At 36.5% G+C, this 27,952-nt stretch overlaps 1 long non-coding RNA gene across 1 annotated transcript; it reads right to left on the bottom strand.

Annotated features, from left to right (window-relative positions):
• Positions 1-522: 522 nt before the first annotated feature.
• LOC128314581 (uncharacterized) lies at positions 523-27,353 on the bottom strand. Its single transcript, XR_008296388.1, has 5 exons — positions 23,832-27,353; positions 20,004-20,237; positions 4,850-4,932; positions 4,240-4,749; positions 523-3,129 (listed from the first exon to the last, which is right to left on the bottom strand). It is a non-coding gene; the product is annotated as an uncharacterized LOC128314581 (long non-coding RNA).
• Between the last annotated feature and the right edge of the window lie 599 nt (positions 27,354-27,952).

Genomic DNA, 27,952 nt, shown 5'->3' on the forward strand with positions numbered 1-27,952 from the left:
CCCTGCTGAATCGCGGGGTATGTGCATGGCAAGACTGAAGGCGTAAGGTGAAACAAAATCGTGGAAGACCACACGGACCACGGTGTCTTTAATGTAGGTGAGTGACATCATAGTGCTTATGTTTCAGGATGATTACCCTAGTGGCTCCATCTAGAACCCTAAAATCTCAATGACTTCTAACAAAGGGATATTTCCTACCTGTATCACATGTTGGTTGTGGGTCAGCTGTACCTCTTTGTTCCATGTCCTTTTCATTCTGGCACTCGGGCCAAAGGAACATCCCTCATTTGGGACATTCCTAGTCTCTTGACAGAAAGGGAGAAGATAGAATGATATGATGACTCTTAAAACTTCTATCCCTGAGGATAGAAGTGACCTGTCATTTCTGCTCATATTTTACTGACCAAAAAAGCAAATCACGTGGCCAAGTCTGATGTCAGTGAGATGAGGAGTTATAATCCCTGCAAAGGGAGGAGTTCCACAAATCAGGTTGCAAAACCTAACCTCAGCTGGGTGGGGAGCTATGATTCTCAGGGAAAGGCAGGGGGAGACAAACAATGTTTGAAAAAATAATTATCACCCTAGTTCTCTACCACATAACATATCTCTAGAAATAGTGCCTCCAAATAGCAACAATCACTTATTATACTCATGAATCTCAAGTAGTCAGACAGGGCTAGTTTGGAATATCCAAGTGGCTTATTCACTTGCCAGGAATCACATAGCTGGGAATGGTTACAAGGTTAGGCTCAGCTGGGCTTCTGTCCCTCTCTCGGCAACCTCAGAGCTTCACCATGTGGTTTCTTTTATTGATGTCTCAGGGCTCCAAGAGGCTGAGGCAAAAGCTGCTGGTTTTATGAAGACCATGCGTCCATTACACTCCTTTGGTCAAAAGAGATAGCAGCTAGCCCAGATTCAAAGAGAGGAAATTCACCCTACCTCTTGAGGGGGAGACAGCCAAAGCATCTGTGGCCAACCTCCAAATATGTAAAGGGTGGGAGGCAGATTGAGGAGCTATTTCTGACATAACATGTCAACGGCATATGCTGACCACCTAAATGTGGAATGGGAATGAAAGAATGGAAGCATGGAAAAACATGATCAAAGAAGAAAGGGTCATTTCTGCAATGCTTACACGTAAGCACTGAAAGGATGCTTATCTTAAAAGTAGGAAGTTACTTTATCAGTCCTGAATTATCCAAGAAGTTCAAAGAAAGAAATTTTGATCAAGATGGTGATCACATCCAAGAGATTTATTTCAAGATGTTATTTGTGTATGAGGCTTGTAAAAGTGCTGAGAAAACACACAAAAAAGCATATGTTAAATCAAAACAAACTTTATTTTAGAAAGTCACTTTAAGTATGTGGTGCTATAATTAAGCCTTATTAATATGCTGTTTATTTAACAGATTAAAATGCATAAGAAGCATGTCCCATTCATCTTAATTAGACAATATGCTTGTCACAATTATTTGCTTTATATTTTCATTTTTCATGAGCATTTTGAGGATATCCATTGATGCTATTAGAATCAACTTTCCCGTTGGTTTGTAGTTCTCTGATCTCAAGGTCTCAGCTCCCTTGAAGTACTACCCAGCATTTCTCACCTGACCCTCTGCCAGCGCCTGGTTGTTAGGGCTGATAGATCCAGGGCTAAGAACAACTGCAAGAAAATGACTGTATGCATTTCAATGTTCTCAACAGTGTCCTCTCTTTCCTTCTGTGATTCAGATTCAAAACATTCCCTCTCTCACAAATTGCACATGGCTATGGGTGTGAGATCACAAATGCTGGCTGACACAGATACCAAATTCTAGAGCTGTAAGAGATTCTCAAGATTATTCCTTCTAAATTGTTTCCAAACTCAAATTATTTACTCTCCATTTCCTCCACATTATATCAACCACTGACATGCTACTTTTTTCTATAAATTTATTTACATTTTTTACTTAGCATCTTTTAAGAGAAAAAAATATACACTGCTATTAGAAATGGACTAGTTGAATTTTTCCATAAATTGAAGATGATAATATAAATGAACACAAGCAAGACAAAATAATATTGTTATATTCTAGTTAGATGTTTTTGCTTGCTTGAAGTTCAATGTCTGAGGTCTACTCACTTTGTTAGAAAAGTAAATTCCCAAATCTGATGTTGCCAGGATCAAATGAAAATTTTCTCTTTGAACATAAAGATTACAAGAAAGTAAAGGTAAGAAGGTATAAAGGTGTAAAGGTATAAACACCTTCTCCATGTCATCCAGTGGACAGCACCTTCGAGGCACCACAAATCATTTTGGGTTTTTTGGGGGCATGGGGCCCTTATTTGGGAAACATTTGCCATTCCTTCTTCCATTCCTTACTCTCATTGAGTATACCCTGTGCTCAAATCTTGGTTTCTAATACCATTTCCAATGAAAGGAAACAGGGCTCCTTGGAGAAATGGTTGATTCTAAGATTGAAACAGGAAATATATAAAATGAGCTTAGAGCATCATAAATTTCCAGAAAGTATGGGAATTCTGGGGGAAAAAAATCAAACCACAATGATGGGGATATGTCAAAGAGATCCAAGAGCTAATCAAAAGAGCTCTGAATGGTCAAAGCTGGAACAATATGAGTGATAAAATACAGTAGTATTGGATTATCACCCAAAGTATAAAATAAATATCCAGGAATCCACACTGATAACAATAAAGGATTGAATTAATGGGGAATAAGAGACAAATAATGTGGAAGAATTCCATATAACTTATGTAGATACTTTGCTTCAGGAAGGTAGACTATAACTCCCCATTCCCTAAGTATGAGTTGAGCATGGTGACTTTCTTCAACAGTATAGAAAGGAAGAAAACTTTACAGTGAAGAAACCTGACAAACATTACCTCAGCAACAATGATCAGGGTCAATAACAACGTGATAAGTCAGGTTGATAGTATGTGGCATTGACGCAATGTGATGAAAATACCCACAACCCCAGTATAATCATGAGAAAAACATCAGACAAATCCCAAAAGAGCAACATCCTACAAAACACCTGACCAATACCACTCCAAACAGTCAAGGTCTTCAAGAACAAAAAAAAGTCTGAGTCATGACAATGAAATGTAATGTAGTATCCTGACAGGCACCTGGAACAATGACAACAAAAAGGACATTAAGTAAAAATGAAGGAAATTTTAATAAAGCTTAAATGTTAGTTCATAATCATAGTGAATTATTAATCATTAATAATAAATAATTAATCATTAATTATAACAAATGTGCCATGCTAAAGGAAGATGTTAATAATAGGGGAAACTGGGTATGGGGAATATGGAAACCATGGGGTATGGTTTACTTTAAAAAATACACATTTATTCATTTATTTAAAACATATTTTCCAAGTGTCTAATTGATGCCAAGATTCATGTTAGACACAGGAGACACAACATGGTAGTTACCTTCACAGAAATAGGCCCAAAAAAGTTAAATGGCTCCTTCAAAGTCACATTGCTGGAAAAGAAGAAGAGTTGGAAGAGCCTCCAGACCCATGATTTTGCCACTCAACTTTATCGGCCTACTTCTTTCCATATTCTGACACATTCAAGAAAATATTCCTTGTTGTGTTATATATAGAGTGTAAGTAAACTTTTGAATCAATCAGCAAATATTTATTAAGAATGTGCCATGTTCTGGAGTGCCTAGGTGGCTCAGTTGGTTAAGTCACCCCCTTTGGCTCAGGTCATGATCTCATGGCTCATGAGTTTGAGTCCTGCATCAGGCTCTGTGCTGACAGCTCAGAGCCTGGAGCCCGTTTCGGATTCTGTGTCTCCCTCTCTCTCTGCCCCTCCCCCACTCACATTCTATCTCTCTCTCCTTCAAAAATAAATAAACATTTAAAAAAAATAAAAAATAAAGAATGTGCCCTGTTCCTAGGATTGAGCTGCTTGCTCAGAAGTGAAAAAGGGAACCAGTGGTCTCTACCCCCTCACAACAAATAAGCTCTTTCTGGGACCATAGAACAAGTGTATATACATAAGATTTGAGGATGATTCTCAATTTGAGAGTTAGGAATCATAAAACAATCGTGGTCAAACAAAATGGGAAGGTTTCTGTGGAAAAGGGACTTGAACTAGGTTGTTGTAGGTAGGGGATTCATCCAGAACAAGGATTGTTCATTAAGGTATTTAATGTGGTGATTAAGGGCATTATTTCAAAAGCTGGACTTCCAGGGTTCTAATCCCAGCTGCTCTACTCACAAGAGGAGTGATTTTCAGCAAACTCCTGAAGCCCATCTACTGTCTTCATTTTTAAAATGGGGCAATAATGGTATATTTTTGATAGGATTTTTTTGAAGATTCCATGATGTATCAGCCAGGGTTCCAAGAGAAATGGTAACCCACTCACCCTAGGGAAATTCAAGAAGAATTTATTTACAAAGGGCCTATCATCAAAGATATGAATATGGAGGAGCCACAAAGAACTTGGAAATCTTAGCTGCTGAGTTCTTATAACCCCTAAGCCTAACAGATAGAAGAGGGGAGTATTTATTGGAACCCAAAAGGAGAATCATGGAGAGTCTGCCTTCTCATGAAGACCAGTGTCCTTTGATGAAGCCAGGGAATTAACACTCAGATCTGACACTCTTCTTTCCTTCTAATTTCTGCCAAGTCTTCCTAATGTCCTTATGCAGCCAGAAGTCAGAGGGCAGTCTTGATGATGTAGTCTATGCAGGTCAGTCTCCAGGTACAGAAAGCAGAATGATAGATCTGGAAGGGCCAGCATGAATTAATACACATAAATATTTAGAACATATCTAGCACACAGTAATGTCCAATAAATATTAACTATTATGGTTATTATTATTACCTCTATTTTATCAGTATTTGCCAGTTTCCAACATTTGGTCAGTGCTTTAAAAAAGTTCAGGTGATCATAGATGGATGACAGATCTAAAAGCAGGGTAGAGGTTTCCATAGCATGTTCAAGTAATATGAGTCATAGTCATGGGTATACAATTGATCATAAATACATAACAGACAATGACATAAGCTTAAATGAGTCGGAATTTGCACACTGGGGAATAGCAAGAAATAAAGTTGCTGGGTAACTCCTAAAGTCTTTAGGAAAAAAAAGAAATCACATTATTAAAATATATACTGTTCCACACAGAAGGACAACTTAGTAAATCATAAGGGCCAATGAGGTGCAAGGGAAAGATTCAAGCTTTGAGACATAGAAATAACGTTCATTCACCTCTATGTGCCTTTTAGCAAGTTTTTTACCCCCTCAGCCAGTGATGATTAATTTTCTGTGTCAACCTGATGGAGCCACAGAGTGCCCAGACATTTGGTCTAACATCATTCTGGGTGTGTCTATGTATTTGGATGAGATTAACATTTGAATGGGTAGACTGAGTAAAAGAGATTCCCTGTCCACCCACTCCAGTGTGGGTAGGACCCATCCAGTCAAGAAAGACCTGAATAGAACAAAAAATATGTAAGAAGGAACTGTTCGTATGTGACTGTCAAGCTGGGGCACTGGTCTTTTCGGACCTTTGGGCTCTGACTGAAACATTGGCTCTTCTTGGCTCTTCTTGGGTCTCAAGCCTGGTCGCTTTCAGACTGGAACTTACACTATCAGCTCTCCCAGCTCTCACACCTTCAGACTCAGACTGGAACTATACTGACTGCTCTCTCAATCTCCCCCATAATTGGGTAAGCCCATTCCTTATAATAAATATACATATATTATATACATATAGATTTCTACATGTATATATTTTATATACATTCCATTGGTTCTGTGTCTCTGGATAGCTCTGACTAATACAAAGCCCCAATGCACTAATTTATAAAAGAGAGATTATCAGTCAAATTGAGTGATAAAAACTCTATACAAAGTAGCCAGCACATAGTAGGCATTCAGTGAATGTGTTCGCTCTTCCTGCACAGTTGAGGGATTGCAAGCACAGCAAGTAGAAATAAAACAGAGGACTATCTTTCTAATAGACATCCTTCCTGCCTCCAGTTTTTAATAGAGTCCATTAATATCTATCAAACATTCCTGGGAATGGAAATATAAAGCTATCCTTGCTGTATATGTGGCAGCCTAATGAGCCAGCTTCTCCCAGTGAAGCAATAATTTACTCAAAGGTCCCAAAGTGGCCAGCATGAGTTAAGACAGCTTTCCAAATTGACCAGTTCTTGCACAAAGAGATTGCATTATTATGCTACCCTTTCTATGTGATTTGTTCAACGAAGCTCTATGCAGGATAAACCAATGTAGATGTCTGCCCTCTAGGACCTTTCCCTGTGGGGATTTCAATGCCAAGTTCAATCCCCCTGAAATCATGCAGTCAGCTCTCCTAGTTCCAGGGCAATGGAATTTTCCTAAACCATGACTTTGTCAGACTAAGTCATGTATATCCATTCCTTGGGGAGGGGCTAGAAGAAGGATGACATTGGGCAATTTCTCAAGCTCCATTTCTCAGTAAAATGTCTCAAAATTTGTGCACATAGAGCTTTTTTTTATGTTGGCCAATCCATATCAGATGATGATATATGTCACTTCATAGTGATGGAAGGCCCGGCTGCAGAAGCCATTTTCTGGAGTCAAGGATTGCAGTCCCAATGCTAATTCAGCAAGAGCAATATTTATGACCTTAACAATGGGACCAGAAGGCTCCAGTCCCCCCTTGTGAGTCTAGACAGTGCCTGTGGAAAGACTGGACAGCATTTTATTCACCAGAATCTGATGTTTAAACACATTAGAAAGTACATACAGAGTCAATATGACTAAGTAAAATTATTTCCAAAAAGATATAGTAGAAACAGCATTGCTTAGAAATCAGAAAACTGAATTCTCAGCCCTCTTCTAGTCTATCTAGCTCTGTCACCTTGGGTGAGTCACTTAATCTTTCATGGATGAAATCATGTGACCTGAAAAATGGGTTAATAACACCACACTAACTTTAAAGCCTAGAGAAAGTAAGAAGATTTCCTGAAGTTCCTTCCAGCTCTAAGATATCTAAAATCGTGCTTCTTATTCTGGGTAAAGGCATCATTGATCAGCATCAGATTATTAATACTTGATAAATTTCCTTTGCATGCTGCTTTCGATTTGACAAAGCAGCTTTATGTACTCTGCTTAATTCAATACACACAGCACTCCTCTTAAAGATTGGCAGAGCAAAATTATCATTCTCATTTGACAAATGAAAAAAACACTGATGCTCAGAAGGCTAAATGACTTACCTAATGTTGCATTTCCATGACAGTACCCAGCATACTGCTGCCTCAATTTCTCTGAGATTACTTCTCTCGGCTATTTCTCACATAACTTTCTTCACCCATCCAGGTGTCTCTGCTCAAATGCCACTTTCTGAGAGAAGGCTTCCCTTCTATCACCCAAATAAAACAGCATCACTCTATCCCTTCACCTCGCTCTATTCTTCTTCATAGAACTTAATATTCTGAGATAAAGTCATCATTTATGTGTTTCTTTATTTATTGCCCCTTTGCCTCCCCTAAAAATTAAGCTCTGTAAGAGCAGGAACTATGTCAATTTTTGCTCATTCCCATTTTCCTAACACATAGAATAGTGCCTGGTCGGTAGTAGGCACTCGATAAATAATTGCTAGTAAATGAATGAACAAATGAGGTAAAACAGAGAAACTTTGGTTTATATCTTTAGGGAAAAAAAAATGGAGGATACCCTTGTCCCTTTGGTTCATTTCCTAGGATATCTTGATTGATTTTTATCTCTAACATACTTTTTATCTCTCTTTCTCAAGAAAAAATAGGCTTTATTTTAATATTTTTCCTTAAACCATGGGGAAATGTAATTATATCATTCTAGTTCAAGATTCAGAGGAGTGGTCCTTCAGGTTGAAAATAAAATTAAAAAAAAAAAAAGTCGGTGATTTCTAAACCTGGCTGTCTATGAAAATCTCCAGGGGACATTTTAAAAATTGAATTCCTAAGCTCTACTCTTGAAAAACTCTAATTCATTGGGTCTGTAGTAGAACCAGAATTTGCACATTTTCAGCCTTCTCAATTGATTCAAATGCACGGCCATGTTGGAGAACTAATGAGTTCTCTGAGAAAGATTCCTTCCTGCTCTGTGTATTTGTTACTTGGGACTTGAGCAAGCACCACCATGGTTTAGTTATAGTCACAAGATCTGCTTTTTCGGGCACAATTCCAAAATGAGTTAGCCATGGGGATTTCTGAGTAAGTGGATTGAACATGGAGGTCAAGCAGGTATATTTTCCTTATCCTAAAGATATACCCTGAGGGAACAGAAGCCCAATCACTCTACTAGGTGTGAAATAAAGCTTTTGTTCCTGTAAGAAAGACTCCTAAATACAAAATAGTGCAACCCCAAATCTAGAAGGAAGAATTAAGGCAAAAACTTGGTTCAATACACTGGGCCAACATGATGGATGGTGTGAGGTGAATTGGACAACATTTATGCAGCCTTCTGTGAATATTTATTGAGCATCTACTAGGGTTTGGGAATGTACCAGAGAACAAGATATAGTCTCTGTCCTACAGAAACATGCACTGAAGTCCGAGAGAGAAATATACCACATATAACAACAGACAGGAATGGGATTCCAGAGGGTAAGCATTTAAGGAATGTCTACCTCAGTAGTGGGATGAGAAAAAGTAATGCCAAACTAAAACCTAAACAATGAGTAAAAGTTGACAAACAAGATGGAAAGAGGATGAAGAAGAGTGTTGCAGAAAGAAAAAAGAGCAAAGATGTTGGTCCAGATGTAAGATACAGCTTCAGCATTTAAGGAAGTGAAAGTCTAGAAAAAACAGAATGACAGAATTTAGAAGTCTGAAGTGGGTAAAATTTGGGAGACTGTATATGATATTTTTAATGAGCTTTCAAAAGGGGAAATCCAACAATTTTTTTAATCCATCCAATTTATCTTGTGCCTAACATAGGTCATTTATTGTTCTAGGCATTGGGGATACAGTGGGAAACGAAGACATACCAGGTCTTGGAAACCTTAAAGTTAACATTTGAGTTATTGGGTTTGACAACAAACGAGTGAAAAAAAAAGTGTAACCCTAGTTCACATGATGGTGATTTAGGCTAAATCTGGCAATGGGTATGAAGAAAATGAAGAACACATAAGTGACCATCCAGGGACGTAGCCTGAAGAATGAGGATGGAATGGCATCCTTGTAGGGGTTGCCTGAAACTTGGTCTTTTCTGGATGAGTGTCTGAATAGTTAGCCCCACAATACGTGGGATACTGAACAGTTTGTATTCTGCTGAAATGTATTAGGAAAGAATTGTGTGAAGGAATTGAGACTGAGGCTAACCTCATTTATCTTTGTAGAATAAACAAATCCTATACATTTGGAATATTCTGTAATTAAATTCAAATACTGATGTAAATATAAGACACCCAAATGCCCTCTCTAACCCCAAAGACCACTGAACTAACCTTAAAATAACAGTGAAGTTGACAACAAAATAATGGGCTTAAAGTCAAGATTAAAGCTACATTTATCTTGTTTTATTTTATAATGGGGTGAACTTGTTTGTTATTCACTTGAAAATCAGATATTTGATAGCAGTACACCTTTTGAATTATTATATTTAGATCTTAAAAATCTCTTCTCAACCTTGCATGTGAATGATTCATAGATGTAGAATGTAAGGGCTGGCTTATAGCAAATGGAGGAAAGTATCCATAATCCAGATGGACGTAGGCAAGAAGAATTAAATCATGGTAAGACAAACAGAAGAGACAAGATCTGAATGGGTTAAGAGAGGTTAATCAAAATGTGTTCTCACTCCAGAAAAGACGGGGAAGTGTAGAATAATTGATAGCCTCAGGAGAAATACAAAAGGTATGGGTAAAAGGAAAACAAAAACAAAAACAAAAAACATGCATCCTGGAAATAGCATGTTAGGAAAAATACGGAAATCTGGATGCAATAGTTTTAAGAAAAGGCCTTTATAACAAAGGCAAAGTCATGTAACACAAGATTGTACTTTACTTTGGGTGTTTTAATTTTCTTCTCAATCACTCCAAGAGCGTTCTTGTCTCCCTTCCTCAAGTCTCTCTTTATCTGTTTCCTATACTCGAGCTACATTGGAATAACCTTGATCTTGTGAGTTGATTTCTAAATGTATTTTCAAAGTGGGTTCATCTTCGCCACTTAGAGAGAGGTTTATCTACATTTTGCTAGACAAGCTGTTTGATCAAGTCATTTAATCTCACATATTTGAGATATAGGCTATATGACTTGTTGAGATCAAGCAGAGTTTTACAACGGAAAGGAATATGTAGTTGTTGACTGACCTCTACGAAAAAGCAATGTCCTATTTTCTTTGGGAGTTATATATGAGAGGGTGATTTTTATACCTATTGTTATGTTCTACTTCCAAGAGGACTCCAGCAGATTCCGTGCAATCCACAAAAACAAACGCTTACACCACAGAATGACATATGCAAAATCTGCATGTACATTTAAGCCATGATAGCTACAAACAGACTCAAGGCAAGTAATTTTTTTAAAAAACAGCAGGTTGGGGCACCTGGGTGGCTCAGTCAGTTAAGCAACTGACTTTGGCTGAGTACATGATCTCATGGCTTGCAGGTTCAAGACCTGTGTTGGGCTTTGTGCTGACAGCTCTGAGCCCGGAGCCTGCTTTGGATTCTGTGTCTCCCTCTCTTTCTGCCCCTCCGCACCACCCCCCCACCACTCACACTCTGTCTCTCAAAAATAAATAAATGTTTTTTAAAAATTAAAAACAGCAGGTTAATTTTAGGTGTTTTTTGTAACTGAAATGGAAGCTATAGAAAACTTACATTTGCGTGTACGTTTTAAGATTAAATTATAGACTGGATTTCTTTGTTCAAGGAAAAGCTCATCTTAAACTTAGAGAAAGCAGCATGCTATAAAATGGGATATCAAATGACAAAATCAACCCCATCCATGGTTTGTAATTTTGAAGAACCACCCCTAATCCATTGCAAAAAAAGAAGTAACCAAAGAGAAATACTAGTGTAATTAATGTATGGTAGATCCCTAATCTGACTTCTGAATCACATATCTACATTGGTAGTGTTATTTGTGTACCACAACATGAAGCCATAATTCAAAGTACAGTGATGCTGAGTCCCTTAGAGAAGTTATTTAATAGGATATGGAAAGAAATAAAAATGCAAAAGCCAGGTTTCAAGGTAGAAACTTTGATTCCAGCCTGCTTTCTTTGTTTCCTGATAAGAACCATCTAAGCTGTCTCTGTCCTCTCGAATCCCCTTCATTATGTACTCTGGAATGAAAACTTCCAGTTTCTGGATATAAGGATCTCAGGGCTTTCTATCCACTTAGTTACCTTGTCCCTTCTACAGTGAGAAGCCAATTCTAACACTGGGAAACCTGATCCAAGTGGTGTAACCACCTAGGAAAGTGCCCTTGGTTACCTACCTTCTGAAACCCTGTTTCAGCAAATCATTAGCAGGAACAAAGTTAAGTGAAAAACTTAATATCTGTAATGCTGGACCACAGAATCAAAAATCCCTATTTCTGCAGGAGCTAAATTTTGAAAGATTCTATCAATAGACCTTAGAAATATGATATATAAAAGTAGAATAGCATGATTGCTACATTGCAGCGTCCTTCAGAATGCTGAGCCTTCATTATCCTAATAGCTTTCCTTCAGTATCCATGGAATGGAAAGTAATTAAAACCCTCTGAGACTGTCAGTATACAGATCCAATAATAATCATCTTTACTTCTTTGTTCAAGACATGTATAAAGAATATTTTTTTTAATGTCTTTATTTATTATGAGACAGAGACAGAGCATGAGCAGGGGAGGGGCAGAGAGAGAGGGAGACACAGAATCTGAAGCAGGCTCCAGGCTCTGAGGTATCCCCGATGCAGGGCTCGAACCCACGGACTGTGAGATCATGACCTGAGCCGAAGTCGGACGCTCAACCGACTGAGCCACCCAGGCACCCCAAGAATAATTTTTAATGTTATAGAAAAATAAGACTATATATAACCAGCTTCCATCACACCAATAACAACACATTGTTGGACTAACGTTTCTAAAGGTATTTTGTATTCCAAATTCTAATAACTGTTGACCCAACTGAAACCCTAACATCCTTAAGGATGAAAGTTTAGCACTAGACTAGATTTTGAGATTCTGAGATTTAAACCCCTTATTTCATACATGAAGAATCTGCTGAGTTGTACAGCCAGTTAACTGCAAAGGTGAGAATAGAAATCAAGACAACTGATTTCTAAACCAGGGCTTTTCCTAATTCATCCTCCTGCCTTTCTGTGCACCTTGTCCTTGTAAAATGACTTGGACACTAATTGGGAAAACCATGCTTATTTGCAAAGGATCACCTGATGGCCATTGATCATGGAGGAAGGCATCACTGAGAGAAAGGAAGAGATACCTTAATATCCTACAAAGGAAACCCAGTTATTAAATAAGAGAGTCCACATAGAGACAATTAGAACATGACCGAGCAGACAAAGTCATGTAATCCCATACATGATCACTATGACCTCTTCCTCCCTTCCTCCTCCTCCTTCTTCTTTGCCATCACCATCACCATCACCCTCACCATCTATGTCTCTCTCCTCTACTTCACAACAACCTAAGGACAAGAAGCATGGGCCAGTGGGGGGTGTCAACAGCACCAAATATGGAAGTCTCCATTCATACGTTGGACCCTTAGTAGACTTTCCTTGATTTCTTTGGCCGATATAAACACAAATCCACAAATCAAAGTCACATTGCTAACATCTTCACAGAATCGTTATCCAGTGTTGCTGTTGAAATAAATGTCTGCAGAGTCAAAGATTTTTCTAGGAGAAAATGAAATGTACAGTTTTCCTGAAGCAAGCCCTTCACCTGGAGCAAGGATCAAGAAGAACTAACCAGACTCCACATGAGATGAGCCTGACTCAAATACTCTCTTTGCATCCTCATCTGCTTTGTGTGAATTATGATATTTCAATATTGAAATAAAATTAGTTTGGATTTTATTCCTCACTCTTGAGAGGAAATTACGCTCCATTTTTAACTGTGCAAGACAACTGCCAATTCATCTGCAGAGTGTTATTTTTATGAACATTTAAGTAACTGTACAGGGCCTGCTCAGGGCTTCTCTTCTTGTGGGCAACTTGGCATCCAAACTCTTGCTTCCAGAAGCTTGTGTGGATACCTCACATGCCACAATCACTATGCGTATTGGTTAAATCTCTTTAGCAACAATAGTATAGCCAATTAAAATGACATATTTTACTCATACCTCATATTTGTACCTAGTTATAATGGACCAAAATAAAAGGCTTAGAAAACTTTGTCCAATTTAACCTAAATAGATTAGGTGCAATTTCATAACATCCCTAGAATACATATAGTGTATTAATGCATTGTTTAATATATTAGTAAAGTTTAAAAATGATGTAATGAATTAAATATTAAGGACCACATAGCCAATGTAGTTTCACTGCTCTTTAAATGCCTCTGGCAAGGATTTAATTTAGATTTAATAAAAGAGTTATTATATTATTTATTTGATTATAAATATGCTAATGTAAATGCTATGCTATAAATACTTCTCCTAATTAAATACTAGCTGAGTTATGGAGGTTTATTTAGGTGCAACTAGCAGTTTATTAAGATCTATGAGTCAAAACTCAATAACCATATTCTCAATAATCCATTGATATTTAATAGATAATAACCACATTATACTCAAGGTAGTGCCTTTAGTTGTATTTTTTTATTGAATTTTAGTTTAAAAATAATTATTAGTAGCATATTTACCAAGCCTTGATTGTTTAAGAGGTATTCATCTTAATAAAAAAAGTTGTTATGCCCCAATAGATATTCATAATAATCAGTTGATATTTAATTAACATATAATAACTCCCTCATTAAACTTAAATTAAATCCTTATTAGAAATAGTCCATTTTAAAGTGCAACTGGAAATATCACTATGGAAAATTACATACCTTACCTTGCAATACTTTCAGAAGCAAAGTGAGAGATGTTCCTAACCACCTAAGATGGAATTTCCTAGGACACCGAAGGATGTTTAGGACATGCTTTAAGTCCGTGTATACAGATCACAGGATAAGACAAGTATTGAAGTAAGCAACAGTTCTTAATGTGCCCATATTTGAATGTTTTCTTTTGGGTTTTTTTAGCAATCACTAAATTCTAATGAACTAGAAACTAAATGAAACACCAAAGGACTCTATGTTCTTAAAATAAACCAGTTAAAGGGAAAGGAGAGCTATACCAGATATTCGTCATTTCTCTCTCCAGACCCTCTCTGTACCCTCCCCCACGCAGCTCTGTGACCAAGAGGGCTGACCCCTGGTCCTCTAGATTCCAGGTGAGTTTGGCCAATGGGAAGCACCATCTGGAGACTGGAGTAGAAGAGTAGAGAGAGGTTGTAGTCTTTATCCTTCCATCTCTTCTCGCTGAACTGGGTTTGCCGGTGGGTCTTCACATAATGCCACAGATTCTGTTTGGCAGTCCTTCCTATAGTTCTAGTTCTCAGTGAACTCTGTCAGCCCTGCCTTCTCTTTGCCCTTTTGGATTCGGGGAAGGTAATGGTTTCCCATGCTTGCCAGCCTCAGGGCATTTCTCCCCTTAGCCCTGCCGATATCTTTACAAATACTCTATTAATAAAATTGTCTTCAGCTACTCCTTTTGACTGTGCCATCTATTTCCATCTATTTCAGGATTTGGAAGAATATACAACTTAAATAAAATAAATAACAACGAAAACAGCACCAATGAATCTTTACAAACCACTTCCACACGCATCGTTTCGTCGCATTCTAACTAGTTTTATTTTTTGGCAGGCGAAAAAACCGAGACTTGGGTTTTCTACACACAAGCACTCAGTTATGAATGGAAAAGCCAGAAATCAAGCCTAGGTCTTCCAAACCCCATTTTCTAAATATCTTCAATTATATCCCAATAACTAGAAGGACTAAATCCTACATAATTTTAATCAAAATTCTGCTTAAGTAGTAATTTACAAGCTTTAGAAGCCATAGAACCCTTTCTTCAAACAAATCCAGAGTTTGAATAACTAAAACAGATAGAAGTAGAGAAGCTTTGGTTGAGGCTGTCTTTCACAATCCCATTCAGATCATGAGGCAATGACTCCATATTCTGCACATGTCCCACACCTGCTGGATTAGAGCACTCTATCTCCCTGACCACAGTGATTGGCTAACTGATAAGCACATGATCCAAAGTCCTCCAGAAATGCTGCTTTCTTCTGGGATGTCAAGCTGAAAAGATAATGACAGCTTTAGATCTGCCAGTTGTTACCTTGCCTGCCATACAGAGAAAACCATCTTGAGAACAAAGTCAAATATAGAGGAAGCCTAAACCAAAAGAAGGGGACCAAAGAGTTCTCGTAGCAAGCACCCTTTGAAGCTATGGATCAAACTAAGACCAAAGACAATCCCATACTTTGGGATTCTCAGGTGTAGGAGTCAATCAGTTCCCTTTCTGCTCAAGTTGGTTTGAGTTGGATTTCTGTCACTTACAACCAATAAAACAGAACTCCACCAAAGTGGAGTTTGGTATCGATTTGTGTATTATCCAAAAGGTATGGTTTTCCTTGACTTGGAGCATTGGTTGAAGACTCAATAGTTTATTCCTAGATTATTCCTAATGGTAGTCAATTGATCCTTGTAAAGAATTCATTCAATACAAAATTTTCCAAAATATATGCTACTTTTTGTTTTGTGTAGAGAAAGAGTACTAAGACCTCCAACACTGTAGTTGCATCCTTTGCAAAATTCATTCTCTTATTGCGAACTTCAATTCCTTACTGATACATTAATATTACCAATCTTGCCTTTTTCACGGGGTTATTGTGAGACTCCAATTGGGCTAAAAATTTTTTTATAATGTAGAAAATTTCTATATTGTATAAAATATAAAACAAGCTGTCAGCAGTTTACCAAATGTCAATTTTAATTACTTTAAAGAGCATTTTTGTATATAAAGGTGTACCAGATTATATATTTGGCACAGTATATTCAAAACAAGATAAAGTATTTAAAAATAGGAGTCACTCTTTGTTTCTTTTAGTCTGAACCCTGTAATTAATGTTCTTAAAGCACTTTACACAACATTAAATGATTAGACTTCTTAACAGCCCTCTGACATGGCAGTGTTATAAAGGGGAACCCTTCACTGCTATAATGTAGACCTGTATTTATTTTCTAGACTTAAAAAATTCACTTAGGGAAACTCTGGGCATTAAAAATCAATTTAAAATACAATTAAACTATTAGCGTATCCAAAAGAGACCAATAGAAACATTAGGCTATGTCTATTCTTGGGCCAAATGAGTGGGGAGTGCAGGCAAACATCCAGGCATTTAGGACATAATGGCCTCCAACATCAACTACAGGAGCAGAAAAAGGATGGGAGGACTTGAGTTTTCCAAACTGACTCTTTTTAATGAAATCTGTGTACATATTACTCTACCTCCACGTGCCTAAATTCAACTTCTGTTTTGGTTTTTGTGGGGTTTCATGAAAGCCAAAGCCTCAGCTGATACATCATAGGTAATAACCACTTTTTACTCAAGGCATTGCCTATAGATATCTTATTCCTACTGACTTGTTAAAACTAATTACTGGTATCTTGATTTACTTATAACCAAAATGTATTTCTTTCTTGCATCTCATTCACCAAAATTGTATAAACAGAATCACTATCCAGTTGGGGTTCCCTTCTGCTCAATCTGGATCACATATTTGTCCTGGACATAGATTAGCCCTAATTTAAGCTGCCACATCCCATTCAACTGTCCTGGCTTATAGGGAAAAGAATTATTAGTGTTTTCTGGCTTTTGATGACTTAAAAAGTCCTTTTCTAGTGACAAAAAATAAAATTGGCATGTGCTTCTGATTGTATATTATACATGTAAAGGACCATAACTAAACTATATTATTCTACCCATATCAACCATTAAGGAAGGGCAGAAGGAGAGTAAGACTTAAGACACTTGGAAATAATGATGCGAGATCAACACTTCCTTTAGACTGCTAGTGACAGAGCTTCACATCCTTCTCTAGTTCCATGGTACCTTTAATATGGACATGGTCCACTGGCATAAACAGACTCAGCCCATTTTATGTCTACATGGCAAATAACAAATATTATCAGGTCTTTTATTGGGCCCAGATCTCATATCTGTAGTCATATAAAATCAATAGGTTTCTTGAACAAAAAATTCTATTACTCACCCCACAAGACAGTATAGAGTAATGATCAGGTATGTGTGCTTCGGTTTCAGGTGGCTTAGGTTCAAATCTTGCCTTCACCTCTCTCTTACCTTGTATTTAACTTCTTTGTGTTCCATTTTCTCATATGTGGAGGTAATAATAGGGCCTGGCTCATGGTAAAGTACTTAGATGTGTGCTTCAAATATCCTACATGAATACCAAATATTAGCAGCTGTTAAACACTGCTTAGTGTGCTAACTCTGCTTAAAACCTACCCTGATCCCTGTCCAGTTAGCTCCTGTCCAGCTTTTTAGATTCCTTTTGACCACATACACCTCAGTCTGGATTCTGCCTTCATCACCCTGTGTTTTTTTTTCAGAAATATTATTACTGCTTGTTATTATAAATTTATGAGTTTTTATTAGTTTAATATCTGTATCTCCCATTAGACTCTAATTTCCTTAAAGAAAAGACTATATTTTGCTCACAATCTTATTCATAATCGGATACATAGTAGGTCATCAATAAACATTTGTTAAATGAATAAAGGGATGATTATAATAAAGGTCTTAAGTATCTTTCTTCTTTGCTTCTACATTTTTTCACTAAAGAAAACAATTTTGTCTGGCTGCTAATATTCAACCTATTCCTATAATACCACTGTTTTGACTAAAATATCAAATTATTTTTCACGATAGAATTCAGCACGATCGTCTCTAAAGTCAGCATTTTGTAAGACTTACGATATGACTCAAACAGAATGGAAGCAACAGATTTGCTAATAGTGTTCCTAATTTAGTTCTAATTTAGTATCTTTTTTTTTTACTCCAGCAACATAATGGAATTAAAAGTTTCCTTTATATTGCCACAAATCAATCAATAAGCATTTGTTTTATTCCCACTATGGCTTAAGCACTATGGCAAGGTGTCCTATTTATAACAGGCATTGTACCTGTTTTAATTGCTTTCTGTAGCACATAACCATGTAAGGACTCAATGACAAATAAATATATCTTGATGTCAATTAAGTACATTGGTGGCCACAAACCAGGGCCAATTAAAAAGTTCTGGGGTCAGAATTCCAAGGAGTTTATTGCCAAAAGGAAATGAAACTACTTAGGAGCTCCACATGGACTGGATGATAGAAATTACAAATGCAGTGGGAATATTGGAGATGTCCACATCTGAGCGGAGTCATCACCATCTCCATGGAAACCATCCCCCACCCCCTTCTGGGGAGAAAACAGCAGCTGTTCAACAGCACACAACCAAGAAAAATGCAAATCAGTCGGAAGTGAAAAACTCAGGATCCATTTTATATTGTTAAGAGGATGAGATTTGGGGTAAAGGAATGAGACTAACAAAGTCATTATTTAGCAAATAAGGTTCTGTTAGTTTTCTGTGCGTGCTGAAGCGTGCTGGGGAGGTAGAGGTTCAAGGTGGACAGGAAATCATGTCAAACTTCATTACATCGCCATGTTGGAATAATACGTTGCAGGGATTTTGTAAAGTGAAATTGCAAGGGCAAAAGTACAGCTTTTAAGGAAGGAAGCAGAAGAAATATATTTAGGGGTTATTTTTGAAGAAAAAAGAAAGTTAAAGCATGCCACTGGATACTACATAGAAAGAAATTTGGAAAAAGAAGGGAAATAAAAGAGATTGTGTTCTATAGGCATAATCTATCAACGTGATTGTTTTATATGTTTCTTTCATATGAACGTTTATGTGTTTCTCATGGATTCATGTTTGGCTACAAAGATTTCATGATGCTCAATAACGAATAAGAAGCCTTACATGAAAGCCTTAGGTAAAAACATGCAGCTAAATCAGGAAATTTAGACCATGTCAAGAAGGGTGACAAGTTGGATGGTTGTGGTCTGTTTGCATGAAGAACTCAGGATGGTAATGACAAGAAAAACATGAGCACTCATAAGAGCCAGACACTGGGAAAGGCCTCCTGTCCCATCAAATTTTATCTCTTAAAACTTTGGAGCTGAGATTCCTTTAGTCAGCACCATGCACAAGGAGAAGTGTAATGCAAGAGACAGTTTCTAATGCCCACTCCATTCATGCCCTCAACGCCCCCCCCACCCCTTTATCCTTATAAAGAATCCCCCATTAGTTAAGGTAGTTCAACTTGATTTCCATTACTGGCAGCCCAAGGGACAGATTTTAACAGCTCTGCAACGCATTATTCAATGCATGAGGGTAAAGGTCATCTTTAACCCACTCTGGGTTATAAACACCTACCCAATATTGTAACATTTGGGAAGAGAGGTAGGTTTTATGGGAGAAAAATTCAAAATTTTATGCTTGCATGAGAACAAGTACAGTAATATAGGTTGGGAAGTATCTATTGGATTAATAGAGCTTGCAGAGATATATGTGCTGAAAAATACCAACTTATTCCCTTTAATTCGCTCTCTATTAAGGCAGAAATAACGTTAGCTGTTCTTAGGATTTCACCCAGGGTATGCTGAGATCCTCGGATCCACTGCAGTGACAAGCATTGTGTGGTTCACTGCAATCCTCAGCCACTGGCCCACTGCAGTTATGAATGTGATGCGTATTGGCTCTGCTCATGTCCAGGTCTGTCCAGGTTTGACACTGAGATGCTCTCCTGGCACTTTTGAGGCTCAAGCATTTGGGAACACAAGGAGCCTGGGCCTAAGATGTCAACTGAGTACCTGTACCTGTATGCCACATTCTCAGGGAAATATCAAGGTACCACTCTGGGACCCACATACCTCTGCCCTCCCCACAGCCTCAGCAAGTTATTTCCTGGAATGAGGTCTGCACTCTTTCTCTCTCTCCTGCTTCTGAGGAAGCACTCCGTCTTATTCCATTTTAGCCCATCCCTGTTTGGGAGAGTTTTGTTTGTTTGGTTTTTAGTGCACTTAGTCTTTTAGAAGCAGAAGCCGGGAAGTCTTCTACTTTTTCTGATCTGCCACCTTCTTCTTCCTGGGCTTCATAGCTCAAGCCTTGAATGGGGAGAAAGAAAAGGAAGAAATAATGGGAGAAAGTAGTTAATGTATCACATTATTTCCAGCCTGCTATCCTGTAGGCTTTCTCTGACTTTTCCTTGAAAATGAACTCAAATTTTTGTAGGATATAAAATAAAAGGTTTAAGTTTTATATTAAAATTCCTGAAAGGGCCCAGGGCAAGACTTCTTTGTGACCTAATGCAAATAATGGGGAAGACTTCATGATGGCAAGTGGTTTTCAGGCAGTTGCATCCGAGGATCAGTTTCTGAACTCCTTCAAAGAGCAAGAGGGACACTAGGTATCTCTAAAGGAAACTTCTGTATTTTGAATTCCATTGACCAACTGACTTTGTGAAAGAATGGGAACACTGTTCTAGTAGAAAATACCTGAGCCTCAAGAAACCCTAAATCGCATATTCAGGTACAAGAAAGCTTTAAGAGTACATATTTAAAAGAAAATGCTGATTTCTTCATAAAATATTAATACCATCACTCAAATTAAGTCACTAGATAGAAATGCAAAGTACCCTAAGTTATTGTCATGTTTAGCCTGATAGCTTTAAGCTCTGAAAGAAAAATCGCAATCTTCTCTCAGTGAAAAGCAGGTATGTGATTGCCAAGTTCCTCCACTCTTTTCCAACCCATGCTCCAGTTTCTTAGCAGTAGGGTCGTGAATGAAAAGCAGAAGAGAGGCATGAACAGAAACAAAGGGTACTGGGCACTAAACTTCAAATTCGCAAACAGGAAGCAAATTCCTGGAAGCACATCCCAGTCTTGCTGATCTTTCAAACCACTGATTCCAGCCACATATCACCTCCTGGGCCTCCTCTCATTATTTCGTATCAAATTATCATTTTCTGTGGGTTGAGAAGTGATTTAAGATAAAAGTGGTTTGGGATTCATATATTATTAAATACTGAATTATAAAGATGCTAATATAATCTTTGATAACATTCATACTATATAAAGACAAATTCTTACTTTTCCCATTTAACAAGTGATGCATGCTGTTTCATTTACTTTAAATTAATTATGTAATAAAAAGCATGAATTGTCAACAAATAAATTCAAAAATTATACATATTGTTTTCTGTTTGGGGAACTAATGGGTATTAAAATGTGGATTAAAATTTAACTATGTCTCATGCCATCAAAATGTAAGACAAAAAAACTTTTGGTGACTTATCATTTGAAGTCCTTGAAAACTGCATTTTAAAGAAACAACTGGCTTATTTTTTAATTTGTTTATGCTTTTTTTCTACATGATGGAATATAAATGTTCCACATTGTTTTTTTTCCCAGCAGTTTTCAAACAGCAGTCTCAGGATGTAAACACTCTTCATTCCAATAAATCAAAAGCCAAATTGGATTAAATTTTCACTATATCTTTAAGTATCAGGTAGGCCATAAAAGAATATTTGAATTAATGCAAAGGTATGCCATGTTTCTGGAAAGAAGAACATAATATTGTAAAGGTATTTACTTCCTCATATATTAAACTAGGATTTCTGATAAATAACTATCAAAATCCCAACAAGATTTTTTCATAGAACTTGATAAGGTGATTCAATTTCTAGAAGAGAAAATATGAAAGAGGTGCTAGAAAAAAATTAAAAGGTAGAATAACGATGAGGTCTTGTTTTACCAGATAATATGATACATTATACACCTATAGGAATTAGAACAGTATGATACTGGTGTGGGGACAGAGGAGTAGACCAAGGAAAACTGACAGGTCATGTGGAAACAGACCCATGTACATTTCTGAATGCGCTATGCATTAAAGTTAATATATTACACAATATATGGGCACAGTATAAATAGTTAAATAATAGAGTAATTAACTAGGCAATTTCAAAAAAAAATGAATAAATTATAACTTACTTATAAAAATAAATACGAGGAATAAAAACCTAAAACATTTTTTAAAGGAAAAGAATTAGTAAAGTAAAAACATAAGAGAATATGCTTATGACTTTGGGATAGCAAAATTGTAAGAAGAAAAATCACATACCAGAAAAAAAAAGAGGTAAATTTTAATCAGTTAAATTAATTAATTAAACTTTTTGTGTGATTGAAGATGAGCATAAGCAGAATCAAATTAAAACATACACAAAAATATTAGCAACATATATAACAAAGGACTTATATTAATAAAATAGAACAAGCCTTTAAAATAAATAAAGCCAAATAATAGAAAATAAGCAAAGCATTCTTTAATTCTTTTAAATGTTTATTTATTTATCTTGAGTGAAAGAGAGAGAGGAAGCTCACCAGCACTTGCACCAGCGGGAGAGGGGCACAGAGAGTGCGGGAGAGAGAGAATCCCAAGCAAGTTCGATCCCATGAACCAAGAAATCATGACCTGAGCTGAAATCAAGAGTTGGATACTCAACTGACTGAGCCACCCAGGTACCCCTGTTTATTTTTTTAAGTAGGTTCCACACCCAACATGGGGCTTAAACTCGTAACCCTGAGATCAAGAGTCACATGCTGTACTGACTGAGCCAGCCAGGTATCCCAAAGCATTTGAATAAAAAATTCATAAAACAGGAAATATGATTTAGAAAACAGAGAAAATTGGCTAACCCTAGAATAACTAGCAAAAATTGGAACAATAAAGATATATATTTTTATCCAATTAACAAAAATTTTAATAAAAAAAATTTTTTTTAATTGTTAATTTCCCATGTTGGTTAGAGTGTTGAGAACATTCTCAATATTGAGATATATGGAATTTCGGGAGGGAAATTTAACAATATCTTATTTTGCAAATGTGTAAAATGCATTCTCTTTTGATAAGCAATTCATTTTAAGAAGCTGTTATACAGAACTATTTGTATATTTGAAATGCTAAGACAAATTTTTGTTAAAAATTATAAAACCTATTATACACATATACGAGTGTGTGTGTGTGTGTGTGTGTGTGTGTGTGTGTGTACAGTTAGATTCTTGAATCCCACCTACCCTAGGGGGAGGGGCAGAGAGAGAGGGAGAGAGAGAATCCACGCTGTCAGCACAGAGCCTGACTCAGGGCTCGATCTCACGAACTGTGAAATCATGACCTAAGCCAAAACCAGGATTCTGGCATTTAATTGACTGAGCCACCCAGACACCTCAGAAGCCTCATCCTTTTTAGGAAAGAAAAAAAATAACCAAAAAAAATTATTATGAAGTATTCTCAAAGCTAGATGTGGATTTGTATTTCCTTATTCAGTAAATACAAAATATGTAGCTACTCTTTCGAAGATATTGAAGAAGAGTTTTTCCGTGAAAAAGAGTTCTTTTTACTGATAAAAACAACAAAAACCAAAAACAAAAAACAAAAAAGAGAACCATTAATACAGATCTGTTTTCTAACTAGCAATTCCCCCACCCTAGGTTTCAAGAAATTATTCCATTATATTCTCACCATTAAAATGATCCCACTGTGCTAGTTTTGCTTATTCCAGAAAGAGACATTGGTGAGATTGAGGTGGAAGCCATTTATTTGAGAGGCGGTCTTATGAAACACTAGCAGAGGACAAACATATGCCTCAGAGGTATGCAAGGCAGCTGAGGGTAGTCTCCCTGATCTGCAGTTTTGCTTACGTGGTTTCAGTTACACGTGGTCAACCATGGCCCAGCAGCAGGCGCTCCTCCTTCTGAGGTACAGTCAGAAGGTCAATAGCAGCCTAATGCTACCTCTCAGTGCCCGTGTCATTCACTTCTCTTCATCTCTTCACGTGGGCGTATTGTCATCCTCACATCAACACAAGAAGGGTGAGTACAGTATAAGATAATTTGAGACAGCGAGAGATTACATTCATATAACTTTTATTACAATACATTATAATTGTTCTATTTTATTATTAGTTATTATTAATCTCAGGCTGTGCCTATTTATAAATTAAACTTGATCATAGGTATGTATGGATAAAAATATATATGGTATATATTAAGGTTCAGTACTATTCACAGTTCCAGGCATCCACTAGGAGTCTTGTTGGAACGTATTCTCCGTGGATAAATTGATTATACATCAACTCCCATCAGCCATAGAATGAGAGGGATTTCTTGGAGTGCTGATTCTCCAAAACTCTAACCACATACACAGAGCAGTCTATAGGTCATAAGAAGCACTTAGAAAAGATTTGCACACACTTACAGTTGGACATTGAAACGCTGTGATGGTGTTAGGTGTCCATTTTTCTAGATTAGAGTATCCAGTATTTTCACCAAGCACTAATTTAGATGCTATGAAGGTAATTTGTTCATGTGGCTAAAGTCTACAATCAGCTGACTTTAAGAGATTACTCTCGAAAATGTAGTTGGGCCTCATCCAACCAGTTGAAGGCCTTAAGCTGAAGCCAAAACTGAGGCTCCCCAGAGAAGAAATTTTGCCTCAAGACTGAAGTGTCAAATCCTACCTGAGTTTCCAACCTGCCAGCCTGCCCTGTGGATTTTAGATGCCTCACAACTGCATGAGACAATTTCTTCAAATCAATCAACTTCTGTCTCTCTCCTACCTAGATCTAGAACTACAGATACATAGATATATATATAGATATATCCTGAAAATATATATTATATACTATACCACATATTATCTGTGAATATAATATATAATTATTTTGATAATATAAAGTATATAATAAATTGTATATATTCATAATATATAAATATATAAATACGAATATATATGTATACACATATACATATGTACATATAATATATAATTATTTTGATAACATAAAGTATATAATAAATTGTATATATTCATAATATATAAATATACATATATGTATACATATATACATATGTATATTCTCTAGAGAACTGTAACTGATGCAAATGGTAAGGGCCAGGAAGATATAGGTAGGGCATTGAAAGCACCTGCAACAAATGATATTTATACCCATTTCTCTTTTTTTAAATTAAAACACACACAAAAACCAGCATTAAGTCCCATCCCACCTCATTATGGAAACTAAAGATTCAGAGAACTTCTTTGTGTGTTCCACGTGACCAGACAGGACTTGAATGGAAGTCAGATGAATACATCTTGTCTCCAAAACAGCACTCAGCTAAACCCTGATAGCCAGCATGAAAAGCCAGCCAGCTTTGAACGTTCAATTATCTATATTGATACATTTTGAATTTATTCCCCAAATTACAATTGTTTAAACACAGGGTTTGTAAAGAACAGTTCTATTTAAATACAAATTAATCAGCGTAAAATTAAAATTAAAAATTTATCATAAGATAATCTGCCCAGATCACTTATTCTGCACAGAATATCACTATATTCTATATGTATATTGTTAAGTTTAACACGCAATGTGCAAATACATTCTTGGTTTTTAAATCCAACTATATAAAAGTATATTGGTTAAAAAGCAAATGTGGTATTTTATACTTCTTTCCCTTCTCACCCTTCCTCTGCAATTCAGATAAACATTGATCATTTGGAGTTTTACTTCCAGACTTTACACACACACACACACACACACACGCACACACACAAGATCTAGCCCATTGATGAACTAGACTTTGGAAAATACCAAAGGCTTGAAAGACCTGAGGGACTTATAACTCATCTCTTTTTTGTATGTGTTCTGTCAGCCTCTGATTTATTATATTTCTTATTCTGGATGCTTTAATACAGTATGCACAGTGTAAAAAACTTTCATTAAATGAATTCAATAAGTTCTACTTACTAACTCCAAAAATAGCACTCTACGTATGAAAACAATTACATATTTTTTATTTAATAGCTCCTGGTTTCATGTAGAAAACTCACATTTGGCTCCCAATTGTGCTGCCCAGGCCTCTAATAGAAGAAAGTGATGGTGAGCACGCTTGAGCCAAAGACATGAACATGATGAACATTTCAGCCAACAAGATCCTCAGCCCAAGGCACATGAGAAAACCCTTGGCTGAAAGTGACTGAAACTGAGAGCAGAGGGTAAGGAAGCGAGGGAGCCTAATTGAATAGTAGAGTTGGTGTCCCCACAGGAAGGGGACAGCAACCTGCTATGGACAGAAAGTTTATGTCCCCACAAAATGCATATGCTAATCCCCAATGCAAAGATATTTGGAAATTAGGAGGGAATTCATGAGGGTACAGCCCTAATGAATGAGATTAGTGCCCTTCCAGTAAAAGACAAAGGAGAACTCACTCTCCATCTCTCCCTCTCCACTGTGTAGGATACATATATTGTTAAGAAGGTGTCCCTCCAGAAATTAAGAACTGAACTTATTGGTTGATCTTGGACTTAGCCACCAAAATTGTGGAAACACAATTTCTATTATTTAAGCCACCCAGTCTATGGTGTTTTTGTTTTAGCAGCACGAAGTGACTAATTCAAGCCCAAATGACCAAATCTGAAGGAATACTGATCTAAGGGTGGCTGATTAAGGGCTTGAAGTAGGGGCACCAGAGGTCAGCAGCTTTCTTGACATACAAGGACAACAGACAGTTTATTAGGGGAAAACCTGTATCTAAATTTCTGTTAATAACAAAAAGTTTAGGTTTCATAATTATATGGCGATCCAATGTGTCAAATAATTCTGAGCTCATAAATTTTCTACTTCTCAGTTAATCTGTGACCCGTTGAGGCTTACTCCTGTCTGGTATGTTCAAGAAAATACAACTTTGAGATAATCATATTGGTTGCAGGGCCTTTTGCAAAGAGATCAATCTATGCTGAATTTGCTCCTGTCAAGGAAGCTTCAAAATACTTAACAGTCAGCCCTCCAGTACAAAATCCAAATTTGGAGGAGTTGCATTAGAATAAAAGTCTAATAACAAAACTATGAATTTTAATTTACTCTTGAAATGGAATTTATCCTCACTAAACACAAACTAACAAGACACATTTTATGTGCTTCTTTTTTGACCTTCCATTTACCCGTGATAAATGTCAAGTAGCAATTTCCTATAAATTTTTATTCTAAAGGAAAACATAGTACCTTTACACAACTATAATATTGAATAGATTGTTTGATTATACTTTATAATCCCATTCATAAATATAACATTTTTAGAAGTCAGTGTTTATAATATTCAGAATTATAGGATATATTAGGTAACAAGAACTACTAAGTTGATGATATTACATAAGTGACCAGTTTTCCTAATGTGTACGTTATTTCATACATATATATAAACACATATATATGTCTTACATATGTATGTATACATCAAGAAGTATATATATATATAAATATATATATATCATATCATATATATATATATACATATTTGCTTCAGCTCCTTTCACATATTTTTAAAGAAACACCATACCTATATACACACATGTAGAAAACTCGTATATATGTGTGTATATATGTATAGATATAGAGAGACATATTTGATATATATATGTATATATATGCACACACTTACATACACATACATATCACATAATATATATTATAGATATATAGATAAATAATACAAATAGGCCAATAAATAATATGTAAATATATACATACAATAGGAATATGTAATTTATACATCTACAATGCAACATGTATTTTAGGGACAGGAAGGCCCTGAATCCTTTATTTTACTAAACAACCGAATCCCAAAGAAAATAAACTGCTTAATCAAGCTTACAGTGGTGAGAAAACACCCAAAACCCAAGTGTTATTATTCTAGCCCAGCATTTTTCCCACTTAATATTTTGATTTTACATCTTGAATTTCAGAGATGGAGCATGAACTAT

The sequence above is a fragment of the Acinonyx jubatus genome, chromosome B1 (genome assembly GCF_027475565.1).
Source record: "Acinonyx jubatus isolate Ajub_Pintada_27869175 chromosome B1, VMU_Ajub_asm_v1.0, whole genome shotgun sequence".
Lineage (NCBI taxonomy): Eukaryota > Metazoa > Chordata > Mammalia > Carnivora > Felidae > Acinonyx > Acinonyx jubatus.